General features: G+C 36.0%; 2 pseudogenes; both read left to right on the top strand.

Annotated features, from left to right (window-relative positions):
• The first annotated feature begins 3,509 nt into the window (after positions 1-3,509).
• Positions 3,510-10,063, top strand: LOC132229634 (protein BEX4-like; annotated as a pseudogene).
• Positions 10,064-10,503: 440 nt separating this feature from the next.
• On the top strand, positions 10,504-11,972 carry LOC132229633 (prothymosin alpha-like; annotated as a pseudogene).
• The last annotated feature ends 7,950 nt before the right edge of the window (positions 11,973-19,922 follow it).

The following is a 19,922-nucleotide window of genomic DNA, read 5'->3' as shown; positions in this document are numbered from 1 at the left end:
TTGTTTGAGTACTTTTCCAAACTTTTATAAGTAGAGAGGAAAGTGAAAAAGATGTAACTCATTAAAGTTCAGAGTAAGACAGTGACAAAATCAACACCTAGCTCATAAATACATTATTTATTTATTTATTTATTTATTTATTTATTTTTGCTTTTAACCCTGGTTCCAGGACTTCCCTCAAATTATCCAACGTATTTCATAAGGATGAGTGGAAGCTAAAATATATTAGACAGATGCAAAGAGGCTGGGAGAAATAACAAGCAAAAAAACACAACAAACCCAAAACGGAAAACAATAAACAGAGAGAAACGTTCTTGCAGTGGTTTAATGTTTTGGTTAATGAGAGAATTGAGTGCAGTGAAACCTGTTTCCTTGCACCTGGCGAATCACGCACCTCAGATCCCATAGCTGAAAAATCAGGTTAATTTTATTTCCTGGTTGTCTTTCTTTGAACATAAGAGTCATCTCAAGAGCATCCAGATTTATCATGAAGTATTAATTAGTAAAATTATGCCAAGTTCGCTGAGGTTATGTGGTTTTAATTTTTTCCTCTGTGATGTTTATTTAAAGTTACTATATGATAAATACACTATTTGCAAGTTCTCCTTGAAGAGTCACCAGACTTAATGTACCATCTGACTAACCGACCTTTAGCAGAATTCTGGGCTTAATCTGCATCAATTTCCAGTTTACTTGCTAATGATCTCTTCAACAATATTCATAAGACTTCTTTCTTGGTTCTCTAAATTCTTCAGTTTTTCACTCCTTTTAAAAAAATTTTTTTTCAGCTGTTCCAGTTGAATTTGCACTATTCAATCCCTGATAAAATTTCCAGCAGCCTGTAAGATACGTTACCAAAAATAATGCATTTTATATGTTATCGCTTCCTTCAACCACTAAAAAGCTGCTTCTACTCCCAGATACCCAGAGTTGGAGTAGACAAGATTTAGAGAACTAGCATAGAACTGAGAGAGCTCCAGGAGGAAATGGGTACAAAAAAGAAAAATGACCTGGGAAATCTTTTGAAGCCAGCAGTGATAGTAATAGTGGTGGCGGTAGTGTGTGTGGGTGTGTGTGTGTGTGTGTGTGTGTGTGTGTGTGTGTGTGTGTGTGTGGTTTGGTACTTTCTAATTGCTAGGACTCAATTCTTTATCCTCAAATTTCATAGAAATATTTCATATTCTCTCACAAATTTCTCAATGAATATAAATTGATATGTGCTCATGCAAACCTAAAGCAAATAAGTCATTGTTTAAAAACAACATCAACAACAGCTTATTTTGTCCTGTACAAAAGCTTGGTACTACCAATGGTCTCTTACAACGCATTCCAAATTAGATTCTGATGTTGAAACTCTACATCTAGGATCCTAAAGGATATGGTGTCAAGTGTTAAGTACCAATTCCAAAACTAAAATAGATACATAGGAAAGAAGAAGCATGTCAAATCTGTCTCATAAAAATACTGGAAATAGAAAAATTAAATAGAAATAATATTAAAATTAAGAGAATTTGCTCAGGAAATGAGATTAAGATTGGCTAAAAACAAAGAAGGAAACAACCCACAACTCCTGAAGGACACACATGTACATCTGAGTAAAAGTAGAGTGATTTTACATAGCTGAGCATTACAACTCAAGAAAATTGAAGAAAATGTTGGGGCATAAAGAGACTTAATATACTTAAACATTTGTTCTTTCACTCACTAAGAAATAAAGTAGCAAAATGTCAAATATTTACCAGGGATTCTCTTTTCTTTACAAGCAACTAAACAATTTTTTTTCTTTTTCCTAGGGCTCTGAAACCTCCAGAATGAATTTAGAGCAGGTATTTGTGACTGTTTTGGTTGACTGATCAAAAGTCAAAAGGGTGAAAAGGCCATTAAGATGTGTTCCAGTCCAGAGCCACAGATCAGCTTTTGTTCTAACATCTCCTAATTAGCTGCTGAAAATTTAGTAGGAAATAGGCTTCATAGGTATAATAATAAGCACTTTCACACAAACATCGATTAGGGGTAACCTTAATGTTATCAGGAAATCCAAAACTAGTAGAGGGCACCTTGAAGGGACAGTAGAGATGCAAAGCCGTGATAGATTTACTATACCCCACTCCTGACATGCTACAGCCATTGCCCAAGCCAGGAGCTACTAAACTCAAATTTACTGGCTACTTTGGACCAATGCAAGGTATTTCTGGCTGATGGAAAAAGACACACACACACACACACACACACACACACACACACACACCATAAACAAACACACAAACAAACAAACAAAAACTAGGTCAGTCTTCTGAAATAAATTTGTAAGAGTCAGTGGAATTTCTATGGGAAGAACAAAGCTAATTAAAAATAATAAAAACAATCCCAGTATTAAAAAAATGAAGTTCTACCACTATCTCACTCTGTCGCTCTCCAGCCTTGTACTGAGTTCACAGGAACCTTACTTTCCTACTCAATGATTGAAGGATTTGAACACCACGGACACTAAAATATAGTAAAGGTCTAACTTCCCTTGACTTTATATGATTGAGATTTTCAAACCTTTCATAAACATTGTTTATATCTTTCCCACTGGAAAAATTTATATCATAAAATTACCAGGTATTTCATGTTCAAATTAAATTAAAGACCATAGAGTCCAGTGTATCCCATGACACTTATGAATAAGAACAATGAGCAGTAAATACGACTATACACCGCACTAAAGGTAAGTATTTTCTTCATGTGCAAATACACTTGTCTAAGAACTATGGTGAACAAAACCTTTTTAAAAAAACGTATAATAAAGCATATTTATAATTTGCATTAGGATAGCTAACTAAAACCACCTATCATGTGTTTTTCCTGACTGGTTTTCTTATTATTCAGGCACAATAATTGATATTACATACCAACATAAGGACATAAGGGCATAAGAATAGCCATGCTATGACTTTGTATACCTTATAAACTCATTTAGTTATTCATTTATTCATTCTACTAATTTAATGAGCACTTACTAGTTGCTAGTAACTATGCAAGGATTGAGAGGGACTCAGCTACAAATTACATAATCCTTGACTTCAAGGATTTAAGTATTTAACTTTAATATATAAAGTATGAATCTTGCCGAAACCGGTTTGGCTCAGTGGATAGAGCGTCGGCCTGCGGACTGAAAGGTCCCAGGTTCGATTCCGGTCAAGGGCATGTACCTGGGTTGCGGGCATATCCCCAGTAGGAGATGTGCAGGAGGCAGCTGATCGATGATTCTCTCTCATCGATGTTTCTAACTCTCTATCTCTCTCTCTTCCTCTCTGTAAAAAATCAATAAAATATATTAAAAAAAAAAGTATGAATCTTTCAGAGAAACTAAATTATTTTAGCTCTTTTTTCTAATAATAAACATTTTTTCCTTAATAAACAATTTATACATATAAAACCCTAATATGCAAAGAGACCGAACAGCGGAACAACCGAACAACCGGTCGCTATGATGTGCACTGACCACCAGGGGGCGCACGCAGAACATGGCGAGTGTTGGCAGCAGGTGGCAGAGCGCGGAACATGGCAGGCGTCGGCTGAGGTGGGATGGTGCAGCAGGTGAGCAGGGGTTCCAGACCAAGGCAGGGTGCCATTGGGGTGAGCCTCTGGTGGTTACTGAAAATTCTTTGCTCCCATGTGCTACAATATGCTCAGTGCTCACACCCACTGCCGGCGCTCAGTACCAGTACAGATCGCTTGGAGCAGTCAGCAGGTGCGAACCGTGCTGCCGCCGTCAGCGTGTGGGAGCGGTGGCAGCGGAAGCAGGGCTGCTGAGACCGCCCTGGTGCCCACCGCAGCCTCACTGCCCACAGTTCCTTTCAAGGTGCAAGAATTTGTGCACTGGGCCCCTAGTATGTTATAATATACTTCTTCTCAGGAAGCATTCTTTTATATTGTGTTTGCCACTCACTTCTCTCAACAATCTTTCAGGCCAATGTTATCATCAAAACTTATATATCAATCAAGTTTAATGTTATTTTGACTGAGGAGAAACCACATATCCTTCACCTCTTACTGATCAATTGTTAGGAGAGGAAATGCTGGTGAGTTATACCTACTAATACAAATAATAAACAATACATTTTAATTTGTGAGCAAAAGACACTTGAATGTACATGTGAAATAAATAGATAAATGGATATAAAAATAAAGCCCAAGAGATAATGTGCCCATGAGGAGTTAGAAAATCAGAGAACAAAGAATAAAAAACCATCACAAAGCAAGAGCAGTATTATAAAAATAAATATCATAGCATAACACGGGCTTGTCTTCTCTTGGAAAGATGCCAGAGAACTACTCTGTGTCTCTGAGTAGCAACAGATGAAGCAGCTTGATGAATGATGCCCTGGTGCTAGCTTCATCCACAGAGTCACTGAGGCTTATTGATGATCCGGGAGGGATAACAGGGTTGGGGAAAAGAGCTACAGCACCGATACTGACAGACTCAATCTGACTACAGAACGGAAGTCTTTATCATTCTGTGGATTACCTATGGAATTATAGCTATAAGAGCCTTACTTAATATTATTAACTTATTGATTAAATTGTATATAAAAGAAAAACAATGAAATACCTATAATTATGAAAGATGTAGAGGAATCAGTTAATACAATTTCATTTCCTTGGGCAGAGCCTCCATGAAAGCCAAAATGTCCTAGGTAGCTTTCCTGTCTTGAATTGCTTAATCATGAAAGTCCTAGGAAATTTAGGGGAACTAATGAAGGGCTAAGTATCTAAGGAGAGGGACAGGCTATACTTTTGCCTGGAAAAATAGCAGGCTCTGGTCTTATATTTGTTCTAGAACAGCGGTTCTCAACCTGTGGGTCATGACCCCTTTGTGGGTCGAATGACCCTTTCACAGGGGTCGCCTAAATACATCCTGCCTATCAGATATTTACATTATGATTCATAACAGTAGCAAAATTACAGTTATGAAGTAGCAACAAAAATAATTTTATGGTTGGGGGTCACCACAACATGAGGAACTGTAAGGGTCGCGGCATTAGGAGGGTTGAGAACCAATGTTCTAGAATCTTCGTGTCTTCATTGGTTTGATTTTCTATAATATTTATGGGTTATTATTCAGTGTTATAGCTCTTGAGATAAGCAATAAAGAAGTAAGCATGACTTTTAGTAATAGTCATTGTGATGAGTATAAGTGCCACCAATTGAGCAATAGAGATGATTTTTTTTTTTTTACTGGAGAGGTATATTATATGCTAGACTGCTCCAAGAAGGGATATATATATATATATATATATATACATATATATATATATATATATAATCTTTACTTTTTTTCAATCTATATTGTGTACTTTCCTAAATTGAATTTCCTAGTTAAGGTTATCAAAAGTAATCAGACAAGAGAAAATATGTATAAAAATTAGATAAATTTAGATAATTTTACTCATATGAGGTTAACATTACCACTATTTAAATTTTTCAAGTGTTTTTCAGTAACTGTACCAATAAAACTAAAGTACACTGTCAAGAAAGTAAAAATGTTTAAATAGTCTTTCCAATCTCTATATAACATGAACTCAAATGAGAAATATAGACAATTCCACTTCAGTATTAATCATAGAGTGAGAAGGGGCCTTAGGTAGTTTACATTTCAGTTTCCCATTTTCTTCTTAAATATCTTTAGAGGATGAGAATCATGCTTTTAGTGTGAACAGGAGAGCCTAATGGGTAACAACCTTGGTTCTGCACAGAGGCTTTGTGGCCAGTCCTGCCTTTTCCAGCTTGGATAACCTTGGACAATTTACTAAATCTGTACTTGGAATACAGGACAAACTACTCAAGTTCTCTGGCTCACTATTACCTCATTTTAAAAACGGAGAACATAAGGGTTCTTACTTCATTGGGTCAATAACAGTGTTAAATTAGTAAAGTACTTAGGCCAGTGCCTGGCGCATAGTGTAGTCTCCAAAATCTTTAGTCATTATTAGGAGTGTACTTTGAGTGCTCAAAAGATTGTTCAATTCTTTGTGGTACAGTTTTTAATATGGAAAATTATTCCTTATATTGAATCAAACCTGCCTTCTGAAACTTTGCTCCTATTTATATTTTCAAAGGAAGAAATTTAGTGCTGATTTTACTTAATAGCTATTCATAATTAGAAAGCAGTGCTCATATCCACTCCTTTTTTGTGTGTGGGATGAAACATACCAAGTTTCTTCACATGTCATTTTTTTTCAAATTATGTATATAACTACAACTCACTGATATCAATCATTCTTCAAATATTACATTTAGGAAATTATATAAAAATCCAGTTATATACACTTATCATTTCATATTAGAAATCCTGTTCCCTTTGATTTAATTCAGTTCAAGCATTAATTATTCTAAATCTAGAGCATGACATTTTTATATTTTTATTTTCTCATAAAAAGATAGAATAAAAGAGTATCAGGGTTAACAAGGTTTTAGAAATTAAGTGGTTTAAATCCCATTTTTTAAAAATGAGGAAATAAAAACTGAGTACTACAGAAGAGGGAGAATTTGTCTAAGCAGCCGTGGGCGAACTACGGCCTGCGGGCCGGATCCGGCCCGTTTGAAATGAATGAAACTAAAAAAAAAAAAAGACCGTACCCTTTTATGTAATGATGTTTACTCTGAATTTATATTAGCTCACACAAACACTCCATCCATGCCTTTGTTCCGGCACTCCAGTCCAGTTTAAGAACCCATTGTGGCCCTCGAGTCAAAAAGTTTGCCCACCCCTGGCTCTAAGGTCACATAGCTTAACTTTTTAGTCATTGTTTGGCCAGGATCAGGCCCTAAATCCAAAATCTGCAAGGCCCTAAACTCCTGTGCCAACTCTAATAAATTGCTAGGCATTCTGTTGGTCAAGATCTAAAATTTTATCCTGGATCCAAGGGAAAGAGTGATGACTATCAGAAATGTCCGCCTTGGGTAAGGAATGTGAAGTAGTCTACACTTACCACATATGTGTTATTTTTAATCTAATGTCCTCTTAACCCAAAATCATTCCAATACTGAAATTACACAATAGTGTGTTTTTTTAATCCACTTGAGAAATTTCACATTCATTAGGCATTTAATTATTATTTTGAGTTCATCATTCTAGTATACCTATTCTCAAGCCTTGGTTCTGACATTAAATATATTTACTGTTACATATGATGCACAAATTTGATAAGCCCAACAACTGTATCTTTATCCAATCATCTATTAAATGTAGAATAAGAATATTTTAATACTTTAATAATATACTGGTATATCTCACATTTTTCTTAAACTGGAACTGAAAACAAATATTATTCCATCTAGGGTATATGCAATAGCAATCTAGGGACAGGTCTAATAAACAAGTCATATCTCCAGCCACTCCAATTTCCTTTTTAATATGATTTCATGGAAATATAAGTGTGAGGAGAATAATTACATACACTTATGTTGGAAAATACTATTGTTTACTCAATATAAAGGGGTAAAAGGAAGTACAGTTAAGATATTAAGGGGAGAATGGTATTAGAAAAAAAATTGCTAATGCCAGACAGTGACAGGAGAAAGAGAGATTATATTATAGGCTAGGTAAACTATTTTAAAACTTTAAAAAAATGTTGAAGTATTTTACAAATCAAAGCAAGAACGTCAGCTAGAGCAGAAAAACTAAATTGCAATTCTTAAAAGGATTTTCCTTTTTTTTTCTTTTACTGTTTGGTAGGACAATGCCTAAAGCAGTCAGCAGCTTCTGGTTCTGAAGTGGAGCAGGTCACAGCAAGCCCCAGTTCAAAACATTTCACTCCTGGGACCCATAAAAGAGTAAGCTGTGAATATTGAAGCACTAGCCACTGTGATACCTGCTGCCCAGGAAACATTTCATCTGCTATACCTTCAAGGCAGCTTGCTTATGGGTCTTTAAAAATCTGTACTGGCTTCTCATTGCTATTAGGAGGAAACTAATAAGCAAAGTTAAACTTTAGCTTTTTTTTTTTTTCTCAAGTTACTACAGAGTGAAATACCAGGACTCTTTTTAATTTGTTGTCTTATAAACTGCATCCTTTCTAGTCCCTCTCTGTGCATGGCCCAATAATAAAAAAATAAACAAAAAAATAAAAATAAATAAAAACCTCAAAACATTAGTAATCAAAAATATCTCCTCATACTATGGGAAAAATTGTTATGGCAGCCAGCACCTGGGTGAATATGTACCCAAGGCTCCATTGCAGTTGTGTATATTTCTACTGCTTAGTCAAGGCAAACAGAAACCAGCTGCCTGTGACTAGCTCAGACTAATAAGCAGAAAATCAACATAGGCTGATCCAGGATGAATATCAGCATCTGCTAGGCCATTGTCTCTGCTGATGTGTCTGAGCAGAAGGAAAAGCCAAACAGACAGCCGGCTATGAGGCAGAACACAAGATGAGGAGCTGCTAATCAACTGCCAAATCTCTGGTGGAGGAACGGTGGTAGGAAAGAGAGGCCTCAAACTCACGCAGAAGGTGCCTCATCTGAAATGCAAACTGTATGTCCTATTCCAGTTGGATTATTCCTTAAACAATACTTTTGGAAATTTTAAACAAAGGACAGTAAAAAACTATCCATGAGTCAGGAGGTGGGATTAATGACTAGGAATCATAAAATTATTTTATGCTTCATTGCACTCACCAGAGACAGCAAGATGAACCAACATGGCAGACATTTATCGCCCTTGGGAGGATGGCCTCTTGAATCGAATTTGAAAAGCCAAGGAGAAAACTGATGAAGAGGAAAAACAAGTGGTCTTCTTGCCAATCTCTCTTCTCTAGAACAATTATTTCTACTATGTTATTGTTACATGTTGTTGAGTCTGTCCCAATTTCTGATAACTCTCTGAATGAGTGATGTCTGAGGTAGGTGTCCTGTCCTTAAGAGCCCTGCTCAGCTCTAGATTCACTCCTATTGTTTCTTTTATGGAGTCAATCCATCTTAAACTTGGTCTTCCTCTTTTCCTGTTGCCTTCTAGTTTTCTCAGCATTATTGTCTTTTCCAAAGAACCTTGCCTTCTGTAGATGTGCCCACAGTAGAATAGCTTCAGTTTCATAATTTTTGCCTCCAGTGATGTTTCAGGCCTAATTTGCTCTAGGACCATTTGTTTTTCTTTCTGGAGGTCCAGGGTATCCATATACTTCACCTTCAACACCATATTTCAAATGATTCATTTTTTTTTTCCATCAGCCCTTCCCACTGTCCAACTTTCACATCTTTTCATGGCTATTGGAAATACGAGGGTGTGCATAACCACAGCCTTGGTTTCCAGTGCCATTTCTTTGCTCACACCGCTCTTTCCCAATTCTCCCATGGCTGCCCTTTCAAGTCTCAGGCTTCTCTTGATTTCTTGACTATAGTTTCCATTAGAATTGACGACTGAAACAAAGTAAGCAAAATCTTTAACAATTTGGATGTCTACATTGTCTGTCTCAAAGTTGTGTATTTTTGTGTAGTCATGATTTTTGTTTTCTTGGTGTTCAAATACAATCCTGCTTTCTTCTTTGACTTTCATCAGAAGTCTTTTCTGACCTGTCTGTGGCTTGATCCTTTCTCTGTTTTCACTCCCTGAAGCCAGGGGTGGCCCTAAGAGTAGGAATGAAGGCAGACAGGAAGCGGTTCTGCAGGTCCAACTGTTGTGGCAGTGCATCCACTGGGAGAATTGAGAATCAGGATGAAGAGGAAACAGCAAAGAGGAACAAGCAGTAAAGAGTCTCAACATGAAAAATGCCCAACAGGAAAAAGGAGGGAACCGGGCTCCTGTGCAGAGTGAAGGGGAACCGCACCATTTGGGAGGGCTTGAAGCCCAGAAGCCCGGAGGAAATGCCAGGCTGGGAAGGGTTAGACGACTTGTCCCAACTTTTCAATGGGCCATGCCTAACAGGCCTGATCACAATGAAGTGGGAGATAATGTGGAAAAGATCATAGTGCAGCAAATGGAAATCAGGAGAACGATGAGGAGCAGCGAATGAGACATCATACGCTCGTCAAAACGCCTGAACCTGATAGTCATGATGACTTTTACCTTATTCCTTGAGTCCCAAGGTTTTCTCTGAGGTGAATAATGTGGCTTCTGCACTACACGTTTTTAGTTTTGTGACTTGCTTTTTTATAAACCTTTTGGTGTTATCGCTTTCCAGTTTCTAATTAAATATTGTTTTTGTCTGAGTCTAATTTTTTCTGTCCAAGAGGGAAATTTTACCCAGTTTTCAGAAAAATATTTTTTCATGATGTGAAATTAATAAAGCAGTTTAAAAAGAAAAAAAAAGACATTTCAAATTACTCCTCAAATAAAATAAGCTAAAAATTGCTTGACATGTTTAAGAGGATAAGAATCTCAGTTATCTGTGGACTATTTTGTAAACTTGAAAAATATGAGTGTGGGAGCTTAGTGTGCTAAGTGACGTTTTAAAAGCGTGATGTAGGTGTATGTTTGTGATGGGTATTGAAAGATAGCAGAATATACCTGCTCCAAGAATGTCCATAGACATTGAGGACGTGCCACCCAAAATATGCCACTTTGTTAGAGTAAGTATTTTGAGCTGCAGGTTCTTGCAAATGCAGAGAGAGGCTTTCTCTGAACTTCCCTTGCCCACCTAAAGATAGATCCTCAAAAACGAAACTCAACTGTCATAAATCTCCTAACAGGGGAGTTTCACCACAGGAGAGAAACCTAAATATCCACACCACACCAGACTTTATTACAAACTATCATAACTCCTATCTGTTTGTCTAAGAGTCCATTTATTTTCCTAAGAATCATTTATTCTCCTCTAAGAGGGCTCCATCCCTGTTCCCCATTCCCTGTTAACTTAGTATTTAATCCCAAATTCTAGGCCACCTTGGGAGTTACTCATTTATTCCTGGGAGTCTCCCATGTGTACATGAAGTATACATGTTATACATGTTAATAAACTTGTTTTTTTCCCTGTTAATAATCTGTTTATTTTATTATAGGCATGTCATCCAAGAACTCAGAAGGGGAGAGGAAAAATTATTTTTCTCCCTTATATATGTAACACTCAAACATCTGTGTGGTGACTAAAGAGCTCATAAATCATGAAGTCCTTCTTTAAAGAAAATCAAGAGAAACTGCCTTACTTCAAAAGGGGAAATTAAAGATAATAGCAAGAGAAACAGAAGAGATCAGAAACAGAATTTACAGTATTTAGTGAAAAGAGTGGTTTTTGAACCAAATGTGAAAATTCATAAACTGTGAATCACTGTGTGTAGGGGGAGGAGAGAGAGATTAATGTTGCAAATTGGTTCAGCATTTTTGTTTTCTAATTTTTCCAAAAGCCAACACAGAGAACAGAGAGAAAAAAAAACAGAGCTTTGTAAATCAATGCTTTTCAATTTTCTCAATGCATCAGAAATAATTGAATAATAATAACAATAATAATAATAATAATAAAAGCTTAGACTGGCAGCTCTGAAAGCCATCTTTGCGTTGTTCCAGTGTTCGGCTCCAGGTTAGCAGCCACCTCCGCTGTGCTCCCCCTCCACAGCCACACAGCCAGGACTGCCAGCTTGTCCACCAGGCTCCTTGAACTTTCTTGCCTTAAAAGAAACCCACTGCATTGGATCACCCACGTGCCACACCACGTCAGATGCTGAGTTGGACACCAGCTCCGAGATCAACACCAAGGACTTAAAGAAGAAGGTAGATGAGGAGGGGGCAAAGAATGGAAGAGATGCACTTGCTAATGGGGACACTAGTGAGAAAAATGGGGAACGTAAGGCTGACAATGAGATACCTGAAGAAGAAGAAAGAGGGGTTGAAGAGGAGGTGGAGGGTGGTGATGGAAAGAGAATGGAGATGAAGGTTAGGAGGCTGAGGCAGCAGGCAAAAGGCAGCTAATGATGATGAGGATGAGGATGTTGACATCATGAAACAGTAGACCAATGAAGATGACTACACAGCAAAAAGGGAAAAGTTAAACTAAAAAGAAGCCTTTCATGACTCATTCACCTTCCACTTCCTGTGTCCTTCAAGTAGAGAGTCCCATGGGCCCACCGCAGAGAGCACCACCCACAGGTGACAGGCACTCTCCACCAAAATCACAAGGTGAATTTGTAAAAGGGGAGGAAAAAAGAACCCAAACCAAGGCCCTGCTTTTTTTTCCTTAAAAAGGAAAATATACATTTTAAAATTTGCATTGTATATTTTTCTACATATTGATAGGGATCAATCAATTTTCGAGATCTCGGGATGACCAAATCAGCCTTTGGAGTGTTCTCTGTCCTACTTCTGTCTTCACTTGGCTGTGACTGTGTTCATTGTAATCTCTAAGAAAAAAAGCCCAAAACCTTGTAAAAAAAAAAAAAGAAGAAGAAGAAGAAGAAGAAGAAGACGAAGAAGAAGCCAAAACAACAACAAAGACAATCTTATTCTGAAAACTCCAGTAACTTTTTTGTGTATGTAGTTAGCTCTACCATAGTAGTTAGTATAAGGCCAAAGAAACAGATAAAAGGTTTCTCCTCCCCCTTTTTTTTTCTATGAAGTTGCTGTTTGTTTACTTATTTATTGGCTTGTTTGATGTGCATGTGAAACAATGTTGTCCAACCATAAACCGGAATTTTATTTTGCTGAGTTTTTCTAACACCACCACCAAAAAGCTCAAACTGTATAACACTCTTCCACTTACCCTGTAATCTCAGTTTAATCTGGGTGGGGTCCAGTTAGCAAATTTTAAGAAGTTGGTCAGGTGATTTTGAACCAGCCTTGGCTAAGAATACCTACTGCTTTAAAGGGAGGAAAGTTCTAAGAGAACTAATGGGGGAAATGGAGAAAAGAGATTTGGGGCAGTACATCAACTCTCCTTTTGCAGGGTTTCAGACCTAGTTTTTAGAAAACCAAATAGAAAATAAAGTTCAATCAGTTCAGCTGCCACACTTAAGGTTTAAAAATCTGAACCTTAGAGATGAAGTGACTTTACGTTATTATCCAAATTGGAGGTCTGATATCCTCTCCTCAGGGCCATTTGCTCTTTGTCCATGGCTGAAATAAGAAAACTATTAATTTTAGAAATGTCATTGAGTCTAGAGAATCCCATCCTTGAAATGTGGGTTTGAATGCCATGTTTTTTATTTGAATTTGGAAGAGAAGCTGACTAGATGGAGGGAAGAAGGAGGCAGAGGGCAATGGAGAGAAGCCAAGTTATCCTAGAGCCAAAGTGCTCAATCAGTTTAGAAAACAGAGTGAGACAACTCATATTCATTTACAAGGAAAGAAAATCAGTTATTTACCTCATTGCACACCTAAGAATAAATTACACTAGTATAAAAGGCCCCAAATTGAACAGACATTTAAAAATATTTTAGAAGAGTATATAGCACACATTTAGGGTCTCAGGATAAAAAGAAATTTATAAGTCTAACACAAAGCCACAGGTCATAAAATAAACAGAATGTACATGTGACTATATGTGTATATGTACACATATATATAAATATCAGATATAACAGAAGATATATAATAAAAGTTACCACTAAAAAACTGAAAATTCAAGACAGTTTTGAAGAGAATACTTTAACAATTAGTACCCAGAATATATAAAGATGCAGTTTAAATTTTTAAAATGTGAACAAATAGAAAAATAAATGGGAAAATTCACAATTCACAGAAAAGGAAATTATACTGACCAATAAACATAAAATTATGCTCAAATTTCTTTAAGGACATGTAAATTAAAACAACTAGCAAACACTTTTTAGCACTTAACAGATTGGCAAGATAACTTATATTTGATAATGTCAGATATTGACAAAGGATAAAAATGTGAACTTTCAGGTTTCCCTAGTTCTAGTATTAATTGCTGCACAACCTTTAAATAGTAATGTGGTAACATCTAGTAGATGTACATAAACAAGACCAGAAACTTAACATGTGGTGTAGATCCTTGTGAAACTCTCACACAGTGCACAGAAAATAAGCAGAAGATATTCACGGAAATAGTAATTTTTTAAAATATGTTTATTGATTTCAGAGAGAAAGGGAGGAGAGAGAGATAGAAACATCAATGATGAGAATCATTGATCAGCTACCTCCTGCATACCCCCTACTGGGGATTGAACCCACAACCTGGGCAGGTGCCCTGACCAGGAATCAAACAGGGACCTACTGGTTCATAAGTCGACGCTCAACCACTGAGTCACACCAGATGAGCTGAAGCCTTAATTTTTATTGGCTAAACAAAATGTAATCAATCTAAAAGAGACTGAAAGTAAACTGAGCTCTATTTTATATTAGAATCCTGTACACCTGGTAAAATAAACAAAGCTATATGCATTAACATGTATATTGCAGCTTCAAAAGTTGCTAAGAGAGTAGACTTTAGTAGTTCTCATTATAAGAAAAAGTTAACTATGTATGGTAATGGGTGTTAACTAGATTTACTGTGATGATTATTTTGCAATTTATATAAATATTAATTCATGGTATCATACATATGAAACTAATATAATGTTATAGGCTAATTATATCTCAATTAACAAAAAAGAAAAAAAGAACACATAAAGCTGAATGGAAAAAGGGAAAAGGGAGTAGAAAAGAAAGGGGAAAGGGAGAGTTAATTGCATTTGGCCAAACAATTTCCAGAATTAGTGAAAAGATATGGAAGACGTACTACAATGAACTGGTTTAATATACTGGTTCTTGGGGTCAAGCAGATCTGACAGGTACTTTAAGTTTAACATTAGACAATTGCTCAATCTCTGTAAACCTATTATGCTCATCTGTAAGAATAATAAAACCTAACTTACAGAATTGTTTCAAGCTTACATTAGACAGAATATGTAAAACTCTTCTTTGCTTAAGGAAATTGTGCAATTAAACAAAATAAATTGCATTAAACTTTTTCTATTTTCATTATTTCACCTTTGTACATATTGTGCTAAATGCTAAAGATAATACGTTGACTAGTAAGGAGATGATCTCTATCCCTACAGAAATTGTGATCCTTTAAAATCAGACTTTAAAGATTATGGCACACCAGCTCCCTCCGACTTTCAGTATGGAACGTCTAATCTCTATATGCTTTTATTCAAACAGCTGAGCAATCAGAGAAACTAAAGTAATTTCTCAAGCCCCCAATACATCCATTCCAGAGAATCTCACTCTTTGAAAGTGGATGCTGCCATTATCATAAAGGTGAGCTCTTCGGACGGGCTCTAACTGGATAGTCTTTTGAGGGGTGAACAAACTGGACTAATGCCTGGCAGTAGTAGATGACTATGTTACGTTACCAAGCTAGACTTACATTAAAAGATCTAAATATCGGCTAAATAAAGCTCATGTGACCTATTTTTAATTGTTTTATATGTATATCTACTTTGTGGGCATAAAACCATTTCAGAGCTTAGGCTTATAAATAAGTAAATATATTCTATTGCTGCATCTCACTACCAAATTTAAGATTTGACTTTCTCACCCAGTAATCAGCACCATTCAAGAAGAAATATGAAGGTTGAGAAAGACGTTTAGTGTAGGTATCACTGTGTCTTCCAGGTCCCTGTCTCTCTGTCTCTCTCTTTCATTAGGAACTTCAATAACATTTTACAACAGCCCCACAAACATAGAGTAAATTCCAGGAGAGTTTTTACTGAACAGAATATGCTGTTTTATGTATGCACAGAGAAGTCATGGTTAAACTTGAACAGTGCAGCTTGTAAATTGCAAAAATAAAAATAAGCATAGCTTTTAGGAAATCAGAAACTGCTAATTGCATGAAAAACAGAGACCACATCATGTTCTTCTCCCTATTATGCAATAAAGACTATTTTTATAAGATTTTTTTAACTCCTGAAATGATCCAAAGTTGAGCAGAAAATTGGCAGTTTGAAGTGAGCTGGTTCTTTGTTAAGTAAAACAAAGAAAATAGAGGGAATAAGAATAAAAAAAAGGGGGAATAGAAAATGCAATATTAGATTAAGCAGCATTTAAATAAATATAAAATAATTGCTTCAAGAGAAATTGTTCAGATTACTTAGGTCAAAGTCACAGACAGGTAACTTGAACATTTTGTTAGAAGTGATAAAACTAATTTTCAGCAAACCAAAAATATGTACAAGTTCTGAGAATATAGACATTAGATAAATATTGATAGAATACATTCATTAAATATAAAGGTGAAAAAAAACCATAATCCTCAATAACTTACACTTTATTATATAAAGGAAACAACGTGCACAATGTAATGGGAAATACATTATTATAAATCTTTGCAGATATTTTAAATCAGAGTCTTGAAGGATGATTATAAAAGAATTAATTAAGGAAAGTGGCTGAGGAATCTCATCCTAGAGAAAGGAAAAAGCACAGTCATAAAAAGATTTAAAAATTGTGGTGCATACTTGAGTAACAATGAGTAGTTGTATACCAATAATACCTGTTGGTATTAACACTAGTCTTTCAGCAGCAATCTGATTTTTCAATCCTACAACCTACTTGAAGGGAAATGTCATTCTCCTCATAAGTGACATCTCCTCTCCCAGATCAATGTTTGCATCATGAAATATGGCCACTTTGGCTCCATCTGCTGATGTCCCAGAGAGAGGTTAATGTTTCAACTTAATGATTATAGCAAAGATTACACGGGAAATTTCAACCAATTTCACGCAGCCCATCGGGGGGAAAGGGATTTGCTTTTGTAAATGCAATTTTGTTCTATCTTCTCTCACTCATCTATATCCTCAGCTCCCTCTGACATAAAAATCAAACAATGCATTACCTCTAAAATTCCTGTGACCTACCAACAAAGATCAAATGCTTAGATTGGCTAATTTTCATCTTAAAAAATAGGTAATCCTTAATATTTACACTTTCTCAATTGAACTATTAAAAGTTATTAGATTGTTATTAGGGTTAACTTTGAATAGTGTTCTTGTGAGCCATTATGAACAGGGAAACATTTCATAGCTCCAGAATGTGTAACTTTGGTGGCAAGTTTTTATCCATGTGTCATAGTTTGGGAAGAACTTGTTGTGTTATGTCCCTCTAAATAGTATTAGATTTCTAAAAATTGCAGAAATAATTTTTCTTCACTTTACTTTACTATTTTAAATCTGTTTAATATGCAGATAAAGTGAATATTTTCTATCAATTAAAAGACTGATCGACCACTGTGTTAAATTTGGAGTGTATTATTTTTGTTTCCTCTTGTCTCTCAAGTAGAAGCAACTTACTAGCAAACTCATATACCTATGAACTATACTTAGGAGGAATTAAATATTAGAAGAAAATCTTGTGTTTTTATTGTTGTGTTTTGTTAGCAAGGTGTTCAGGGTTAAAAGATAATTTCTAAACAGAGCCAGCTCCAATCATTGAGACGTTTATCTAATCATTGTGATTTGAGACAAGTTCTGGACAGAATGTTCTTTTCAACATGCACAATCTGTCATTCCACAAGAGACCTATACTTCTGCATTTTAAGGGTTTCTATTTTCAAGGGCTTCCTATTTTAATGTCAATTCTAGCTAACTGACACTGCAGGTTTATTAAATTCTCTTTACAATTAGTTGGCAGAGTCGTTTGCGTAAGATTGATGGAAATAAAGCTCAGAATTTTTATTTATTTATTTATTTATTTATTTATTTATTTATTTATTTATTTATTTACTTATTTACTTACTTACTTACTTTTTAGTTAGGGGAAGAGTAAGGGGAGATCATTGAGAGAGGAAAGAATTTTGAGGTGGTTGATGATGTCTGAATATAGAGGCTAAAGCCCCAAAGACTTGGTAAGATAGTTGAGTTATTAGGGGAAATTCAGTAAATGCTCTTAAAACAGATAGATAATTTAAGCCTGGTAGAAAGCCCTTTTTAATCCAATATATAACTTCTTATTGTCAAAGCCAGAAAAAGATTAGCCCACCTGCCCAGACACAGCAGATTAGCTGGCATTAGCTAATCAATCATGTCTATAATGAATGACTGTAGTTGGCATAACTAGTGGGTTAAATTCCTGATTGTTGAAGTCAGACCATCTGGATTCCAACTCTTGCTCTGTAACTAGCAAGCTAGGTGGCCATGGTAAAATTACTTAATCTCTCTAAGTCCCTCTAAACTTGGAATTTTTATAGGAAGTTGGAAAGGAAATAAACCCATAATAAATAAAATGGCAGGTTTGATGGAAGTAGAAGTGACAGCATAAAAAAAAAGAAGCAACCTAGTTTTCCTATGGGAGTTTGAGAAGGCTTCTCAGAAGTAAATATGAGCTAAGACCTAAATCATGTGTAGGAATTTGCCAAGTGTAAAAATTTAAACTGTGATTTCAGACAATGAAAACATCATGCAAAGGCAAGAAGGTATGAATAAGCATGTAGCCGCTAAGGAATTTAATATGGCTGGAGTCTAAAAGGCAAGAAGGACATAATATAAACAAAGAGGCAATGGGTGACCACAAATTATTCAGAGGAGGAAAGTAACACTATTAGGTTTTCTTATTGAAAAGGCCACTCTTGTGACACCCAAAATAATACTATAAAGTTTTAACTAAGCATTGATGAGAAACTGAATTAGGACAGAAGATGGAAAACAACAGACAGATATAAAAAATATTTAGGAAGTGGAATCAATAAGACTCAAGTACTAACTGGGTGGAGGAGAGGGAGAAGAAATCATCCTGGAAAGACAAGTTTCAGCTTAAACATTTTGGTGGATAGTATTGACCATCACTGACGTAAGGACCACAGATTTGATGCAGGCAGTAAAGAGACAGACCTCAAAGACCAATGAGGAACAGGACTGACATAGGCTTCCGTCTTTAAGACTATGAGCAGGAACGTCACTGGAAACCTGGATTTCCACAAAGACTTTTGTCTCTGGGCAATTGTCTGTGACAGAGTGTTCCAGAGGTTCCCTGACCACGGCCAAGAAGGGTTGGAGCCAGTTCATGGGCCTCTACAGTTAGGACCAAGGTCTATACATACAGCCACATAACACATGGAGGATGAGATTCCTCATGAGCCCCTTGGCGTATGATGCTGGACCCCACAGCCCCCAGAAAGGAACATTTGTCCATGAGCGGATGCCAAATATTTGTTTTTGAGTGAGGGTGTTTATGAGTGAAGGACATCTTATTTGGCCATGTTGCTAACATTATTACTGGTTTCTGGCTTTTAAATGTAACCATTTATCTGGAATATAAAAATTTGTAAATTATAAATAAAATAACTTACTTTGAGCAGAGCAATAGTTGTTAGTGTTTCAGCCTTGGCTTTATCAAACGTAAATTTAAATGATATCCCGAGTGGGATTTGTGGCTTATTACCATTGTCCCATCACAATGCATCCCATATTAGTTTTATTTTAAATAATTCTCAAATATGTGGAATTTAATGAACAAACCGAACTACTAAGCAAAATAGAGACAGACTCATGGATTGAGAGCGAGAGCTTGGGGGTGGGGGCGAGGAGGGGAGCGGGCGATAATAGGAGGGGATGGAGGGATTGAGCAAAAAATAGAGAATTTATGGACATAATTGCAGGATTGCAGGGGGGAAGGGGTGGGTGGAGGTAGAGAGGGCAAAGAGGGGATAAATATTGATGAAAAAATAAATGAAAAATAAGAAAAATAAATAAACAAAATAAATAGAAATAGAAAAAAATCAAAGTTAAAATTATAGTAAAATTTAATTTATTCATTAGCTTATTTGATATCTGATTTTTGGTAAATAGCATAATCGTCAGTGTCTTAATTCATAACTGCCAAGCTTCAGCATATTCCTTTGTATCTTCCATGAATCCAGGAGCTTTCATTACTTATCTATACCTCTAAGGAAGGTAGTCTTTCTTTTATTATGCAAATGTTGTTTTACTTTATATAATGATGTGTTTTTGAAACTTCCATTGTCAGCCAGTCTTTTGAGATTCAATTATATTTTAAATGAATTCCT

Source organism: Myotis daubentonii, chromosome 3 (genome assembly GCF_963259705.1).
Source record: "Myotis daubentonii chromosome 3, mMyoDau2.1, whole genome shotgun sequence".
Classification (NCBI taxonomy): Eukaryota; Metazoa; Chordata; class Mammalia; order Chiroptera; family Vespertilionidae; genus Myotis; species Myotis daubentonii.
The sequence above is the reverse complement of the archived record's forward strand: the minus strand, read 5'-3'. Positions and strand labels throughout refer to the sequence as shown.